Below are 18,673 nucleotides of genomic sequence, written 5' to 3'. Positions count from 1 at the left end.
ACCACCATCCTGGTATGCATGGCACCTCTATCCTGGTATGCATGGCACCCCCATCCTGGTATGCATGGCACTCCCATCCCCATCACGCTGCACACCTAAAAAAATAAAGGATTCTACTCACCTCCTCTCTGCTCCAGTGCTGTGTCCTGTTCTGCTGCCAGCAGCTGATCTCAGCGTGTAAGCAGCACATGATGTCATTCGCCCTCACACGCTGAGGTCACCTGCCGGATTATTCACTGCTTCACAAGCCCAGGACTATGGGCGTGTGGAGCAGTGAATATTCTCCTTATTAGCACGCACAGTGTCAGCCGCAGTCACCGGCTCCTGCAACAGCTCAGCGATCAAGTGTGCCTGCTACTAAAGAGCATGAATATTCACTGCTCTCCACTCCCATGGGCATGGGGAGCAGTGAATATTATTTTTTTTTAACAGCGGGCACAGTGTTAGTTGCAGCAGGCAGCTCCTGCCTTTGATCCGCTCCTCTCTCGCTGCTGCTTCCCACACACCCTCCACCATCCACAGCCAAACCGTACATGTCACAGGTGTGTCAGAAGTGACAGACAGTCGCCCTGCAGTTGGTTGCAGGAGATCTCTTCATTTGACATTACAGACACCTTCTTAGAAGCTATCTCTCTAAGACCCAGCGGCTACCTTCCTCTTGCTAATTAACACCCTGGCCTGGGTGTATAATTACCTGCTGTTTGCTAGAAGGAGGTGCCGGCGATATTCACATGACCCCTTGAGAAGGCTTGAGCAAGAGCAGTACTTCTTCCTCTCTGGAGCTAAGAGGACATGTGTTCATCTCTCTGAAGTAAACTAAAGCTAAGCTATCTTCCCTTGTTTGTTCCCTCTTGTTGTCTTTAGTTGTCAGTGGGGATCGACTAGCACTCATTAACTCCCTTCCTTAGACAGGGCCAAACGCCAGGGAAAAACAGGGCGAGGTTCCTGTGCGGCGATTGGTGCAGAACCAATATAGGGATGTAAGGGGAGACAGGGTGACCTAAGGTCAGCCTAGGAAGTCTCCACTACCCCCTTTCCCTAGAGTCTGGGCCCCCTTTTCCCCCTTCCTGTTGCACTTAGTCTTTTCTACACCTTGCCTGACAGTACATCCGGATTATAAGAAACTAAAATTTTGGAGGAAAAAGTTGTGTCTTAGACTGCGTGCCTACTATGCGCTTTTCAAGCATTTTTGCAGCAGAATTTCCGCGGCGAAAATGCTTAAAAAACGCTTGGTAATACGTGCCCCATGGTCCCCCATGATAATCCGCATGTGCTGTGCACATGCTGCGGAAATTTCCACTGCGGATTATCATTGCGGAAAAATACGCAGCATGTCCGTTATTTATGCGGACACGCAGCGTAATTGCCGCCGTTGACTTGCATTGAATCGCTTAATATCCGCATGACTACATGTGTACATGCGGATATTAAGCGTTTCAATGTGCGGATGGTACCTGGGTCTGGAGAAGAGGAGACTCTCCACCAGACCCGGGTACCATGGTACCTGTAAAAAAAGAAGAATTTTAAATAAAAAATAAACATTATACTCACCTTCCAATGGCCCCCGGTCTCCAGGAGACTGGGGGCCATAGGAATGTGAGTATAATGTTTATTTTTTATCATTTTTATTTTTTTTTTAACTGTTAACTTGGTCACACTATATAAATCCATGCGGGTTGCATGGATTTATATAGTGTGACCAAGTTGTCAAGCACTTTTGCTAACAGAGGCAACTACCTGCCTGTTGTACCCAGTGCCAGTCATTGACCGGTCATTGACCGCTCCTGCCAGAGATTCAGCTACTCCTTGTGAACAGAGCAGCAGTTTCTCTTCATGTTGATAGGGTGGAACTACTGGCTTCATGCTGATTGACAGCTGGCTTCCCCCAATTAGGCAGCAGAGAGACAGCTGTCAATCAGTATGACACCAGTAGTCTCGCCCTGTCAACAAGAAGAGAAACTGCTGCTCTGTTGAGAAGGAGTAGCTGAATCCCTGGCTGGAGCGATCAATGACCAGCGCTGGGTACAACAGGCAGGTAGTTGCCTCTGTTAGCAACTGCATGCCTTTCTTTTTTTAAAGTCCTGGATATCCCCTTTAACATAAAGACAGATATAGGACACGACATACAGTGGGGAAAATAAGTATTTGATACACTGCCGATTTTGCAAGTTTCCACACCTACAAAGAATGGCGAGGTCTGTACTGTTTATCGTAGGTCACTTCACCTGTGAGAGACAGAATCTAAAAATAAAAACCAGAAAATCACATTTTATGATTTTTACATAATTCAATTGCATTTTATTGCATGAAATAAATATTTGATCACCTACCAACCAGCAAGAATTCTGTTTCTCACAGACCTGTTAGCTTTTCTTTAAGAAGCCCTAATACTCTGCACTCATTACCTGTATTACTTGCACCTGTTTGAACTCATTACCTGTGACTCACCCCCTGGGCCTGTGTTGTGCAGGGAATACCCGGAGCTGGATCGCTGGGGGTTGTAGTCTCCGTGGCGCTGACCCGGTCCGTGCCCAGGGTGGTCAATTCAACTGGCAGTCTTATTAGTGAGATAATAGTCCGACTACGCCACCCTTGGAATGCGGTCAGTGCGGACCGCTGCTGCAGGGCAGACCGCTGGGGCAGATGGTGTATGCAGCTGAGGTAGTGTGACTCCCCACGGGAAGAGTACAGCCCCAGGGCAGTGTCGTGGATGGGGTGATAGTGCAGATAGCCCCAATACCAATAGTGCCAGAGGAGCAAGAAGTCACAGACAACGTGTTGCAATCCAATGTCCTTTACTCACAGTTTGTATTCTCCAGGTCACTCTCGCGAAGCAGTGACCACCCAAGCCGTGCTGCGTCCACCAGGCAAGGGACTCGGTCAACTCCCAGGTCTTTCTGGAGTATGTCTCAAAGCTCCCTTCTGTCCTTTCTCTGGCTCGTGCCCTACCAGTGACCAAGCTTATGTCCAGCTCCCACGGGCCTTCTCTTGGGAGGGCTACGTGCCCAAGTCCCTGACCCTCTATGGTATGCCTTCCTAGCAAGGTGTAGCGAGGGGTCGCACCAAGGGCAGGTCACGACCTCCAGTTCTTGGCTGAAGATGATTCGCTCCCACCAATTTGGGATCCGGTACCCTGTTCTGCCAACCCGTCACCTGTAATCTCCTGGGTCCTTAGGGTTCTCTCTTCCTTCTCGTTCCTGAGCCTTTCTGTTTCACTTGTTACTTCTGTTCTGGTCTTGTTCCCTTTCCTTTCCACTGTTCCTTCTCCTCTCTCTCTCTCTCTCTCTCTGGCCCCGGCCTCTGTGCTAGGCCTGCCCAGGGAGCAGAGCCCATGCAGCAGCCCTGCTCCCTGCCTTCTCCACTTCTCCTCACAGACTGAACTTCTTCTTCTTTCTCCTCTCCTCTGACTGTCTGAACTTCTAAGATGGTGCCCACCTTATATACCTCCCTCTGACCATGAGCCCAGGTGACTAGCAACCAATGGGCTCCTTCCTATGCTCAGGAACCAACCCCTATCTGCCCCTACACCACTGGGTTTTCCTTCCCCTCCCCACTCCAGCCAGGGACAGATGCTGTCGTGCCTGCATTTCTGTCTAATGGGAGTACCGTTGAGCTGTCCCTCGGAAATGGTGTGAGTGTGCTGTATGCAGCCTACTGAGCCTTGATCCATACTCCATCCTTACCCGGGAGTGGAATATCACACCTCTGGATGAGGTGCAATACCTCTGTAGCGACCAAGTCCTCGGGGCGCTACACCTGTATAAAAGACACCTGTCCACACACTCAATCAATCACACTCCAACCTCTCCACCATGGCCAAGACCAAAGAGCTGTTTAAGGACACTAAGGACAAAATTGTAGACCAGCACAAGGCTGGGATGGGAAACAGGACAATAGGCAAGCAGCTTGGTGAAAAGGCAACAACTGTTGGCACAAATATTAGAAAATGGAAGAAACACAAGATGACTGTTAATCTTCCTCGATCTGGGGCTTCATGCAAGATGTCGCCTCGTAGGGTAAGGATGATTCTGAGAAAGGTCAGGATTAATCCCAGAACTACATGGAAGGACCAGGTCAATGACCTGATGTAGCATCGGAGTCTCTGCCTCCTGCCAGGCAGAGACGCCGTCCCTCTCACCTCCCCGCTCCCGCGGGGCGTCCTCCTGCGCTCCTCTTCCTGCTGCTGCCGGCGCGCGCAGCTTTCCGGGCACTGTACTCTCTCTTAAAGGGGCCGCGCGCGCCGTCCTAAGGAGTTCCCGGCCAATAGCCGAGGGTCCTCCCATATATAAGGCACCTCCTCCAAAATGGAGGTGCCCGAGCAATAGTTGTTGCACAGTATACTTACCTCTGCGTCAGCCCTCAGGTCCAGTTGCCAGCCTGACTACTGTTCCAGTCTGCCAGCCTGACTACTCTCCAGCCCGACAGTCTGTCTTCCGTTCTACCCGCCAGTCTGTCTATGGGCAAGTTCGCCTGTTTACCAGGAAGCACCTGCCAGTTACCTGCCTGCTACCTGCCGTGCCTGCTAGCCCGCTCACCTGGGAGCACTCGCCTGTTACCTGCTTGTTACCGGATAGCCTACCTGGAGGCTCCTACTGTCACTTGCCGTGACCACCTGTCTGCTAACCTAGAGACTCCAGCCTGCTCTGCCGTCACGTGCCGTGACCACCTGTCAGCTAACCCAGAGACTTCTGCCTGCTTGTTGTGCCCATCCGCTATACCGGTCAGTCCCAGTCATCTGACCCGTGGGAGCCACCTGCTCTCTTACAAGGTCATCCCCAGAGTAGCACCTGGTCCCTCTGCTTGGTCCCTCCCTGGTCACGGAGTCGTTAGCCGCCGTACGACCAGGGTCGGTCTGAGTTGATACCTAGTTACGCCCCTCTGGGTCCCTTCTTGCACCGCGGCACAGAGGTTCCACCCCCCGGACCTGTAACACCTGAATAAAGCTGGGACCACAGTCTCAAACATTACCGTCAGTAACACACTACGCCGCTATGGATTAAAATTCTTCAGGGCACATAAGGTCCCCCTGCTCACGCCAGCACATGTTCAGGCCTGTTTGAAATTTGCCAATGACTATCTGGATGATCCAGAGGAGACATGGGAGGAGGTCATGTGGTCAGATGAGACCAAAATGGAACTTGCCGTGTTTGGAGGAAGAAGAAGGATTAGTACAACCCCAAGATCACCGGCCCAACCATAAAGCATGGTGGGAGAAACATCATACTTTGGTGGTGTTTTTCCGCAAAGGGGACAGGGCGACTGCACTGTATTGAAGGTAGGATGGATGGGGTCATGTATCATGAGATTTTGGCCAACAACATCCTTCCCTCAGTAAGAGCATTGAAAATGGGTCGTGGCTGGGTCTTCCAGCATGACAATGACCCGAAACACACAGCCAAGGCAACTAAGGAGTGGCTCCATAAGAATAATTTCAAGGTCCTGGAGTGGCCTAGCCAGTATCCAGACCTGAACCCAATAGAAAATCTTTGGAGGGAGCTGAAACTCAATGTTGCCCAGCGACAACCGCGAAACCTGAAAGATCTGGAGAAGATCTGTATGGAGGAGGGGGCCAAAATCCCTGTTGCAGTGTGTGCAAACCTGGTCAAGAACTACAGGAAACGTCTGACCTCTGTAACTGCAAAGAAAGGTTTCTGCACCAAATATTAAGTTCTGTTTTTCGATTGTATCAAATATTTATATCATGCAATAAAATGCAAATTAATTGTATTTTTATTTTTAGATTCTGTTTTTCACAGTTGCAGTGTACTTCCGATAAAAATTACAGACCTCTCCATTCTTTGTAGGGAGAAAACCTGCAAAATCGTCAGATTATCAAATACTTATTTTCACCACTGTACGTTTACAGGGTATTTTTGTACTTTCCACATTCTACCCCAAGAGGAGCCAATGTTACAAAAACACATAATATGCCGGATCCCTGACCATCTTACTAATCATGTTACAGGGAAAACAGACACGATACAGGAAACCGGCCATAAACCACCTTGATAGGATCACACAGTAAGCGAATATTATATGCGCAGGTCAATTTATATTTGGCATTGTCGATATATTTATTTTCCTACTTCAGAAGTTCTCATTTAAAAGTTGTAAAAAACAATGGATTTCCCCAAAACTGACAAAAACAGGGAAAATATCTGGTCTTAAAAACTGAGTATTGTCAGCAATAGCGAGAAATGAACACAACTTGCTACTGATCATATTTTCAGCAAATCTAGGATAATAAAGGTCTACTAAGTCATTATAGCAGCTGTTGCCTTGTACTGTACATTGGACAAAAAAACAAGAAATGTGAACTGAGGTCTAAGATGGTAGACATGCAAGAAATAGGAGCATGTTCACACTAGCAAAAAGAAGCAAAACCTACAAAAGACAAAAATATATCTCATACCCTACCATCATTATATATAAATGTAAAGCATTTGGACAAGTATGACAGTAGTTATATTCTTGTACATAGGGAGCAGTATTATAGTAGTTATATTCTTGTACATAGGGGCAGTATTATAGTAGTTATATTCTTGTATATAGGAGCAGTATTATAGTAGATATATTCTTGTATATAGGAGCAGTATTATAGTAGTTATATTCTTGTACATAGGAGCAGTATTATAGTAGTTATATTCTTGTACAAAGGGGCAGTATTAGAGTAGTTATACTCTTGTGCGTAGGACCAATACTATAGTAGTTATATTCTTGTACATAGGGGTCAGTATTATAGTAGTTATATTCTTGTACATAGGGAGCAGTATTATAGTAGTTATATTCTTGTACATAGGGGTCAGTATTATAGTAGTTATATTCTTGTACATAGGAGCAGTGTTATAGTAGTTATATTCTTGCACATAGGGTCAGTATTATAGTAGTTATATTCTTGTATATAGGAGCAGTATTATAGTAGTTATATTCTTGTATATAGGAGCAGTATTATAGTAGTTATATTCTTGCACATAGGGTCAGTATTATAGTAGTTATATTCTTGTACATAGGGGCAGTATTATAGTAGTTATATTCTTGTATATAGGAGCAGTATTATAGTAGTTATATTCTTGTACATAGGAGCAGTATTATAGTAGTTATATTCTTGTACATAGGAGCAGTATTATAGTAGTTATATTCTTGTACATAGGGGCAGTATTATAGTAGTTATATTCTTGTATATAGGAGCAGTATTATAGTAGTTATATTCTTGTACATAGGAGCAGTATTATAGTAGTTATATTCTTGTACATAGGGGCAGTATTATAGTAGTTATATTCTTGTACATAGGGAGCAGTATTATAGTAGTTATATTCTTGTACAAAGGGGCAGTATTAGAGTAGTTATACTCTTGTGCGTAGGACCAATATTATAGTAGTTATATTCTTGTACATAGGAGCAGTATTATAGCAGTTATATTCTTGTACACAGGGCAGTTTTATAGTAGCGGTATTCTTGTACATAGGGGCAGTATTTTAGTAGTTAGATTCTTGTTCATAGAAGCAGTATTATAGTAGTTATATTCTTGTACATAGGAGCAGTATTATAATAGTTATATTGTTGTATATAGGAGGTAGTATTATAGTAGTTATATTCTTGTACATAGGGGGCAGTATTATAGTAGTTATATTCTTGTACATAGGGGCAGTATTATAGTAGTTATATTCTTGTACATAGGGGCAGTATTATAGTAGTTATATTCTTGCTTCACTGCCCTCTGTGGATCGTATGTGGAAACTGGAGAGCTGTGGTAAGCATACAGTGGTGACATCTATGCTCCCTGTATTTACTTAGCGCACCGCACGTGGCAAACAGTAGTGGTAAATAGGAGTGTAACATGGTGGATGATTCATATAAGTATCCATCATACACCAGTGAGGGTAGTCAGCCTATATAGTGATTTACTTCAATGCTGCACTTGTAATCTACACATCAGATACGATGTAATAAATATATAGGATCTGTGTTTGCTTTGGATAACTTTCATAATGGGTCCTTTATTGGGGTTACATGTGGAGAGGGTTGTTGTGGATTTTATTGCCCTTTTGTGTTGCTGCACTGATCTCTGTGTATGTCTGATCTTTTTATCATAATAAATATTGACTACTTTTTGCTATAGAATTGTGGATTCCGTCTTCGCTTCTTTTCTCTGGTAGTTGTTCTATATTTTGGCGATGGAGTCGCATTTAGTCCATATAGGGTAGTAACTAATAGGAGGCACACATTATATTACACACATTATATACCTATATCTACACACGCTGTGTGATCTATACTACCCACTCATGATTGGTGTATTTTATAGTCTTATTACTGTGTTTTGCACAGGTATTTTTCCTTCTGATAACATGGACTACAAGGCCAAGGAGAAGTCCTGGCTATCACAAATTGATCAGACGTTCGGGGGTTCAGTGGTTGATGGGCCAGTAGCAGCTGAACAGGGATGGGATGAGAAATCCACGTTTATACAGAAATTATTAATAAAAAGAACGAAACTTTGGTGGAATAAGGCGTTTTTGGGAAAATACATTACCCGTCAAATGATCCCACGAGGATTGAGAATTCGTATTACCCCTACATTTCCGGTAGAAGATGAAACATTTATGTCTAAATGGGAGGAGTCTTGTACGAACTGCTCGTTGATATTGATGCAACTATTGGTAGACTTGAATTCACAATCCATTATGGATTTGGATAACCAAATAGATGCCGCACAGACGGAGCTGAGATCCAACTGTCCAACGGAGAAACTCTCTAATTATAATGTACAAATTGATAAAATTTTGGATTCCACAGTCAAGAGGATCCAGGATGTGCAGGTGTCTAAATTCAATAGAGACATGAGAGACTACCATCAGAAGAGAGTATATATATGGCGTAGACCAGGAGGTCAGGGCCCTAATCTTCCACGCAAACTTTCTAACTCATCAGCCACATCATTTAGTGATCACTCGGAGGCATCCTCCTCATCCATAGTTACAAGATCTGGTACTTCTAACAAAAGAATGAGGGAAACCAACTTCCATCCCTACAAACGACAGGAATATATATCACCGGATCATAAGAGGAATGACTTTAAGGTAATTAATCTGAGTAATTATATTCTTACTGAGTCAGATGTGGCCCTTCTAAGTAAGGGACTATCTTTTGCCCCGAGTGCCCAATTTGATGCATTCACAGCTATTAAAGATTTGCATATCTTTGCACGGGCCCTGATCTTCAAAAGACACTTCTTTGATGGTGGTCTCCATGATCTCTTCCCCACAGAGGAAGAACAGGCTGCGGTGAGGATACTGGAGGATCTGGCCATCGAGCATAATACCCCCTTAGGAGGTAAGATTCCTAAATCTATTAGACCAAAATCTAAGAAGTTTCCACCATTAACGGCATGTTCCAATGTGGATCTATTTGTGAAGATTGTCGCTGATGAGCTGATGGCGATTCCACGCCATATCTCACGCGACAATCTGTCTAAGGATGAACGGGATAGGCTAATCTTCCTTCAGAACCTACCAGGCGTCCTTATTAAACCTTCGGATAAAGGGGGGAATATTGTGGTGTGGCCCAAACCTATGTATGAGAGGGAGGCATATCGACAACTTAATAATAAAATCTGTTATAGAAAATTGACCTTTAATCCCCTCACCTCATATGTGGCAGAATTGAAAGCGATTATCAGCAGAGCTGTTGCAGAGGAAATTATTACAAAAGAATTAGCTTCAGCTCTGTTGGTAGCAGAACCTACGATTCCCACCCTGTATCTTCTCCCCAAGATCCACAAAAATGCTGAGGTTCCCCCTGGACGTCTTATTTCGGGTAGGGGGAACTTTCTGGAACATGTCAACAGGTGGATTGACTCCCATCTGCAGCCACTGGTGGAATGCCTACCCTCGTTTCTTAGAGATACTGGCGAGCTGCTTAAGAAAATGGATGGACTATATGTTGAGGATGACACCACCTTAGTGACTGCCGATGTGGAGTCACTCTACACCAACATTAGACATGCGGATGGCATCTCCGCGGCTAAGTTCTTCTTGAGTACTTCGTCTGTGCCCTATGCCTTAAGATCTTTGATTCTGGAGCTGTTGGAGTTCTTTCTATATCACAATTTTTTTACATTTAAGGGGTCCTTTTTCCTGCAGACCCAGGGGACAGCAATGGGCGCGGCCTTTGCGCCGTCCTATGCCAACCTGTTCCTGGGTCTGTGGGAAAGGGACCTCTGCCTGACAGATCGTGAGGAGTCAATGGGTCGTGTCCTATTTTGGGCACGTTACATTGATGATATCCTCATGATCTGGCAGGGTTCATCGTTGAAACTAAAAGAATTTATGGATCAACTAAATGGGAATGCATGGAATATACATCTTACATATCAGTCTAATGAACAACAAGTTGAATTTTTGGATGTGTCACTGACAAGGGATGACACTAACTGTCTACAGACGACGCTATTTCGGAAACCTACATCTACTAATATGTTGCTACATGCAACATCATCTCATCCTAAACATATGATTAGATCGGTGCCGGTGGGACAGTTCCTCCGGATTCGGAGGATCTGCTCCACTGATACCGAATTCGAACGACAGGCCTCTGAACTCAGAGAGAGATTCCTCGAGAGAGGATATAGCCGTCGTATGATTAAGAGGGCATACAATAGAGCGAGATTCTCGTCCAGACATGACCTGATCTATGGAAAGAGAAGTGATGAGGGGGTTAAAGAAAAAGAAAAAGTGAGATTCATCACCAACTATCATTCCCAATTTTCTAAGATGAGACAGATACTGTCTAGATCTTGGCACATCCTGAGAGCTGACAGTATCATCTCCAAGTTTATTCCAGAGAAGCCATTGATCACAATTAGACGATCAAGAAATTTGCGGGACCATTTAGTTCACTCACATTATGAGGGGTCGGAAGGGGCTTCATTTCTGGACACTCAGAGGAGGAGGAATGGATGTGCTCCATGTGGCCGGTGTGTCGCATGCCCGAATGTGGAACGTTGTGACACGTTCTTTGGATCGGATAGATCTAGAGTGTATAAGATCAATAAATTTATCACCTGTACTACCAAACACGTCATATACTTTGCCACATGCCCATGTGGTCTTATATACGTGGGGATGACTACCCGTCAGTTTAAGGTGCGGGTCCGTGAGCACGTTCTGGGCATCATTGTGGCGGCCGACCACGTGGATACATCCACCCTCAAAACCCTGCCCCGCCATTTTAAGACCCATCACAATTGTGACTCATCAGTACTCCAGGTCAGGGGTATCGATTGTATAACACCTAACATTCGGGGTGGTAGGATGGGCCAAAAATTGGCCCAAATAGAATCCCGTTGGATCTGGACCCTAGGTACACTACAGCCGAAGGGTCTGAACGAGAGCATTAGTTACTCCCCCTTTCTCTAAAACCCATATTATATATCAAAATCTGAGTATAAGTATCTCAATGCGAGTGGCCCTTCACAACCTAGGCTCATTTTTTATTTTGTATATGTCTATTAAGTGTATATATTGATTTTATCTCCTTTTGCATTCATCAGGATCTCTCTATGTATCTGTGGTCGTCTCTTTTCGTGGACAACGGGGTGATTGTCATTGGGGAGCGAGGATCGCTCAGATATGGTGTCACATTTGATCCAGACACAACGACGAGGGAGTGTTGACTGCAAGTTGATGCGAGGGACATCAAAGCATTATAGCTAAGAAGACTGTGTGCGCATATTGAGGTCCTATCAGCGTAGTATTGGGGACTCTATTTGATCGCACTATGTTTTTGTGGACCTACTGAAATTTGTATCTGTCTTCGCGCCTATATTGACTTCCATAAGGTGCACCTGATATACGTCGTATGGGATACATTAAGTCTGGTGCAATATACGGCAGGCATGGGCTGGTGGGTGGATTGTATAGGTATGTTTACTTTTAGTGTATTTATCTTTATTATCTTTAATATGTGTACTATACACACTTTAGTTCTCCTGGGGGGGGACACTAAGGTTGACTCTGATTGTGGACATTATATATATATATATATGTGTGTGTGCGTGGGGGACACCGGGTCGGATATTGAATATGCCCCGACTTATTGGTTTTCCTGTGGTGTCCCCCAGAACATACATACAGGAAGTGGATGTAACCTTGGTATATATATGTATGTGGTATGTGGTTAATGTGCCCCAATTAATTAGCTTCTTTGTGGAGTCATCCATAACATATATGTGGAAGGTAGATATAGCTTTTGTATATGTTTGCATGTTTATATGTAGCTGTGTTCTCCTAGGTGTACCCTGTGGAGGATATGCCTGTCATCATGATGCATTAGACAGGAAATATGAAATATATGCATCTGATGTATATTTGCCCCCTCCATACTGGCACAATAAAGAGAGGAGAGAGAGATATATATATATATATATATATATATCTTGCCCTACTGTGCGTGGTACTTATCGTGGTCTTCTGCCCAGAATCTGTTGTCCTCACATGTGGCACACTCCCCCTCCCCCTCCCTCTCGCTCTTTTTCTCCCCCCCTCCCCTTTCCTCTGTTGTCCCTACTATATGTCCTTTTTGTTAATTGTTATATGTTATTCTACTGTCCACTTCTCATATATGTATATGGGATGATGACCACGGTATATACTTGCATAGATGGAGGACAATGTGTTGCGTGTATACAGATGGGCGGGGGCGCCGGCGGACCTCTGGTCTCACAGTGACATCGGCGTTGGAACTTAGCTCCGCCCTACCCGATGTCACGTGATGCGGGAGCCCGTTGGCGTCCTCATCACTATGACGACGCACGCATCACTTCCTGTTTTACGGCACCTTCGGTGCCAATATAAACAAGCAATAGAGGTGGAATGAACACGCCCCCTGACGAAGGGAACAACCGAAACGCGCGTCGGGGCGCCTCTCTCAACATGTGCCTCCTCTAAATGGACCTCCAGTAGCTTCACTGCCCTCTGTGGATCGTATGTGGAAACTGGAGAGCTGTGGTAAGCATACAGTAGTGACATCTATGCTCCCTGTATTTACTTAGCGCACCGCACGTGGCAAACAGTAGTGGTAAATAGGAGTGTAACATGGTGGATGATTCATATAAGTATCCATCATACACCAGTGAGGGTAGTCAGCCTATATAGTGATTTACTTCAATGCTGCACTTGTAATCTACACATCAGATACGATGTAATAAATATATAGGATCTGTGTTTGCTTTGGATAACTTTCATAATGGGTCCTTTATTGGGGTTACATGTGGAGAGGGTTGTTGTGGATTTTATTGCCCTTTTGTGTTGCTGCACTGATCTCTGTGTATGTCTGATCTATTTATCATAATAAATATTGACTACTTTTTGCTATAGAATTGTGGATTCCGTCTTCGCTTCTTTTCTCTGGTAGTTGTTCTATATTTTGGCGATGGAGTCGCATTTAGTCCATATAGGGTAGTAACTAATAGGAGGCACACATTATATTACACACATTATATACATATATCTACACACGCTGTGTGATCTATACTACCCACTCATGATTGGTGTATTTTTTAGGAGCAGTATTATAGTAGTTATATTCTTGTACATAGGGTGCAGTATTATAGTAGTTATATTCTTGTACATAGGAGCAGTATTATAGTAGTTATATTCTTGTACATAGGGGCAGTATTATAGTAGTTATAGTCTTGTATATAGGGGCAGTACTATAGTAGTTATAGTCTTGTACATAGGGAGCAGTATTATAGTAGTTATAGTCTTTTACATAGGGGCAGTATTATAGTAGTTATATTCTTGTACATAGGAGCAGTATTATAGTAGTTATATTCTTGTACATAGGAGCAGTATTATAGTAGTTATATTCTTGTACATAGGGGGCAATATTATAGTAGTTATATTCTTGTACATAGGGGCAGCATTAGAGTAGTTATATTCTTGGATATAGGGGGAAGAATTATAGTAGTTATATTCATGTACATAGGGGGCAGTATTATAGTAGTTATATTCTTGTACATAGGGGCAGTATTATAGTAGTTATATTCTTGTACATAGGGGCAGCATTATTGTAGTTATATTCTTGTACATAGGGGCAGTATTATAGTAGTTATATTCTTGTACATAGGGGCAGTATTATAGTAGTTATATTCTTGTACATAGGGGGCAATATTATAGTAGTTATATTCTTGTACATAGGGGCAGCATTAGAGTAGTTATATTCTTGGATATAGGGGGAAGAATTATAGTAGTTATATTCATGTACATAGGGGGCAGTATTATAGTAGTTATATTCTTGTACATAGGGGCAGTATTATAGTAGTTATATTCTTGTACATAGGGGCAGCATTATTGTAGTTATATTCTTGTACATAGGGGCAGTATTATAGTAGTTATATTCTTGTACATAGGGGCAGTATTATAGTAGTGATATTCTTGTACATAGGGGCAGTATTATAGTAGTTATATTCTTGTACATAGGGGCAGCATTATTGTAGTTATATTCTTGTACATAGGGGCAGTATTATAGTAGTTATATTCTTGTACATAGGGGGCAGTATTATAGTAGTTATATTCTTGTACATAGGGGGCAGTATTATAGTAGTTATATTCTTGTACATAGGGGCAGCATTATTGTAGTTATATTCTTGTACATAGGGGCAGTATTATAGTAGTTATATTCTTGTACATAGGGGGCAGTATTATAGTAGTTATATTCTTGTACATAGGGGCAGTATTATAGTAGTTATATTCTTGTACATAGGGGGCAGTATTATAGTAGTTATATTCTTGTACATAGGGAGCAGTATTATAGTAATTATATTCTTTTACATAGGAGCAGTATTATAGTAGTTATATTCTTGTACATAGGGTCAGTATTATAGTAATTATATTCTTGTACATAGGAGCAGTATTATAGTAGTTATATTCTTGTACATAGGGGCAGTATTATAGTAGTCATATTCTTGCACATAGGGAGCAGTATTATAGTAATTATATTCTTTTACATAGGAGCAGTATTATAGTAGTTATATTCTTGTACATAGGGTCAGTATTATAGTAATTATATTCTTGTACATAGGAGCAGTATTATAGTAGTTATATTCTTGTACATAGGGGCAGTATTATAGTAGTTATATTCTTGTACATAGGGGGCAGTATTATAGTAGTTATATTCTTGTACGTAGGGACAGTATTATAGTAGTTATATTCTTGGACGTAGGGACAGTTTTATAGTAGTTATATTCTTGTACGTAGGGGCAGTATTATAGTAGTTATATTCTTGTACATAGGGGCAGTATTATAGTAGTTATATTCTTGTGCATAGAGCAGTATTATGGTAGTTATATTCTTGTACATAGGGGCAGTATTATAGTAGTTATATTCTTGTACATAGGGGCAGTATTATAGTAGTTATATTCTTGTACATAGGGGCAGTATTATAGTAGTTATATTCTTGTACATAGGGGCAGTATTATAGTAGTTATATTCTTGTACATAGGGTCAGTATTATAGTAATTATATTCTTGTACATAGGAGCAGTATTATAGTAGTTATATTCTTGTACATAGGGGCAGTATTATAGTAGTTATATTCTTGTACATAGGGGGCAGTATTATAGTAGTTATATTCTTGTACGTAGGGACAGTATTATAGTAGTTATATTCTTGGACGTAGGGACAGTTTTATAGTAGTTATATTCTTGTACGTAGGGGCAGTATTATAGTAGTTATATTCTTGTACATAGGGGCAGTATTATAGTAGTTATATTCTTGTGCATAGAGCAGTATTATGGTAGTTATATTCTTGTACATAGGGGCAGTATTATAGTAGTTATATTCTTGTACATAGGGGCAGTATTATAGTAGTTATATTCTTGTACATAGGGAGAAGTATTATAGTAGTTATATTCTTTTACATAGGAGCAGTATTATAGTAGTTATATTCTTGTACATAGGGAGCAGTATTATAGTAGTTATATTCTTTTACATAGGAGCAGTATTATAGTAGTTATATTCTTGTACATAGAGGCAGTATTATAGTAGTTATATTCTTGTACATAGGAGCAGTATTATAGTAGTTATATTCTTGTACATAGGGGCAGTATTATAGTTGTTATATTCTTGTACATAGGGGCAGTATTATAGTAGTTATATTCTTGTACATAGGGAGAAGTATTATAGTAGTTATATTCTTTTACATAGGAGCAGTATTATAGTAGTTATATTCTTGTACATAGGGAGCAGTATTATAGTAGTTATATTCTTTTACATAGGAGCAGTATTATAGTAGTTATATTCTTGTACATAGGGGCAGTATTATAGTAGTTATATTCTTGTACATAGGAGCAGTATTATAGTAGTTATATTCTTGTACATAGGAGCAGTATTATAGTAGTTATATTCTTGTACATAGGGGCAGTATTATAGTAGTTATATTCTTGTACATAGGGGGCAGTATTATAGTAGTTATATTCTTGTACATAGGAGCAGTATTATAGTAGTTATATTCTTGTACATAGGAGGCAGTATTATAGTAGTTATATTCTTGTACATAGGAGCAGTATTATAGTAGTTATATTCTTGTACATAGGGGGCAGTATTATAGTAGTTATATTCTTGTACATAGGAGCAGTATTATAGTAGTTATATTCTTGTACATAGGGGCAGTGTTATAGTAGTTATATTCTTGTATATAGGGGCAGTATTATAGTAGTTATATTCTTGTACATAGGGAGCAGTATTATAGCAGTTATATTCTTGTACATAGGAGCAGTATTATAGTAGTTATATTCTTGTACATAGGGGGCAGTATTATAGTAGTTATATTCTTGGACGTAGGGACAGTTTTATAGTAGTTATATTCTTGTACGTAGGGGCAGTATTATAGTAGTTATATTCTTGTACATAGGGGCAGTATTATAGTAGTTATATTCTTGTGCATAGAGCAGTATTATGGTAGTTATATTCTTGTACATAGGGGCAGTATTATAGTAGTTATATTCTTGTACATAGGGGCAGTATTATAGTAGTTATATTCTTGTACATAGGGGCAGTATTATAGTAGTTATATTCTTGTACATAGGGGCAGTATTATAGTAGTTATATTCTTGTACATAGGGTCAGTATTATAGTAATTATATTCTTGTACATAGGAGCAGTATTATAGTAGTTATATTCTTGTACATAGGGGCAGTATTATAGTAGTTATATTCTTGTACATAGGGGGCAGTATTATAGTAGTTATATTCTTGTACGTAGGGACAGTATTATAGTAGTTATATTCTTGGACGTAGGGACAGTTTTATAGTAGTTATATTCTTGTACGTAGGGGCAGTATTATAGTAGTTATATTCTTGTACATAGGGGCAGTATTATAGTAGTTATATTCTTGTGCATAGAGCAGTATTATGGTAGTTATATTCTTGTACATAGGGGCAGTATTATAGTAGTTATATTCTTGTACATAGGGGCAGTATTATAGTAGTTATATTCTTGTACATAGGGAGAAGTATTATAGTAGTTATATTCTTTTACATAGGAGCAGTATTATAGTAGTTATATTCTTGTACATAGGGAGCAGTATTATAGTAGTTATATTCTTTTACATAGGAGCAGTATTATAGTAGTTATATTCTTGTACATAGAGGCAGTATTATAGTAGTTATATTCTTGTACATAGGAGCAGTATTATAGTAGTTATATTCTTGTACATAGGGGCAGTATTATAGTTGTTATATTCTTGTACATAGGGGCAGTATTATAGTAGTTATATTCTTGTACATAGGGAGAAGTATTATAGTAGTTATATTCTTTTACATAGGAGCAGTATTATAGTAGTTATATTCTTGTACATAGGGAGCAGTATTATAGTAGTTATATTCTTTTACATAGGAGCAGTATTATAGTAGTTATATTCTTGTACATAGGGGCAGTATTATAGTAGTTATATTCTTGTACATAGGAGCAGTATTATAGTAGTTATATTCTTGTACATAGGAGCAGTATTATAGTAGTTATATTCTTGTACATAGGGGCAGTATTATAGTAGTTATATTCTTGTACATAGGGGGCAGTATTATAGTAGTTATATTCTTGTACATAGGAGCAGTATTATAGTAGTTATATTCTTGTACATAGGAGGCAGTATTATAGTAGTTATATTCTTGTACATAGGAGCAGTATTATAGTAGTTATATTCTTGTACATAGGGGGCAGTATTATAGTAGTTATATTCTTGTACATAGGAGCAGTATTATAGTAGTTATATTCTTGTACATAGGGGCAGTGTTATAGTAGTTATATTCTTGTATATAGGGGCAGTATTATAGTAGTTATATTCTTGTACATAGGGAGCAGTATTATAGCAGTTATATTCTTGTACATAGGAGCAGTATTATAGTAGTTATATTCTTGTACATAGGGGGCAGTATTATAGTAGTTATATTCTTGTACATAGGAGCAGTATTATAGTAGTTATATTCTTGTACATAGGGGCAGTGTTATAGTAGTTATATTCTTGTACATAGGGGGCAGTATTATAGTAGTTATATTCTTGTACATAGGAGCAGTATTATAGTAGTTATATTCTTGTACATAGGGGCAGTGTTATAGTAGTTATATTCTTGTACATAGGAGCAGTATTATAGTAGTTATATTCTTGTACATAGGGGG

At 40.9% G+C, this 18,673-nt stretch overlaps 1 long non-coding RNA gene across 1 annotated transcript in view; it reads left to right on the top strand.

Annotated features, from left to right (window-relative positions):
- LOC141264160 (uncharacterized) overlaps nucleotides 1-12,397 on the top strand; it is a 68,806-nt gene extending 56,409 nt beyond the window's left edge. The window contains exons 3-5 of the long non-coding RNA XR_012319811.1: nucleotides 8,329-9,080; nucleotides 9,268-9,333; nucleotides 11,552-12,397. This is a non-coding gene — a long non-coding RNA (uncharacterized lncRNA). The remainder of the gene's footprint in view (nucleotides 1-8,328; nucleotides 9,081-9,267; nucleotides 9,334-11,551) is intronic.
- The last annotated feature ends 6,276 nt before the right edge of the window (nucleotides 12,398-18,673 follow it).

The sequence above is a fragment of the Phyllobates terribilis genome, unplaced genomic scaffold, assembly GCF_046119375.1.
Source record: "Phyllobates terribilis strain yellow unplaced genomic scaffold, ASM4611937v1 Scaffold_4__5_contigs__length_816908805, whole genome shotgun sequence".
In the NCBI taxonomy this organism is placed as follows: Eukaryota; Metazoa; Chordata; class Amphibia; order Anura; family Dendrobatidae; genus Phyllobates; species Phyllobates terribilis.
This window is presented reverse-complemented; position numbering and strand designations above follow the sequence as displayed.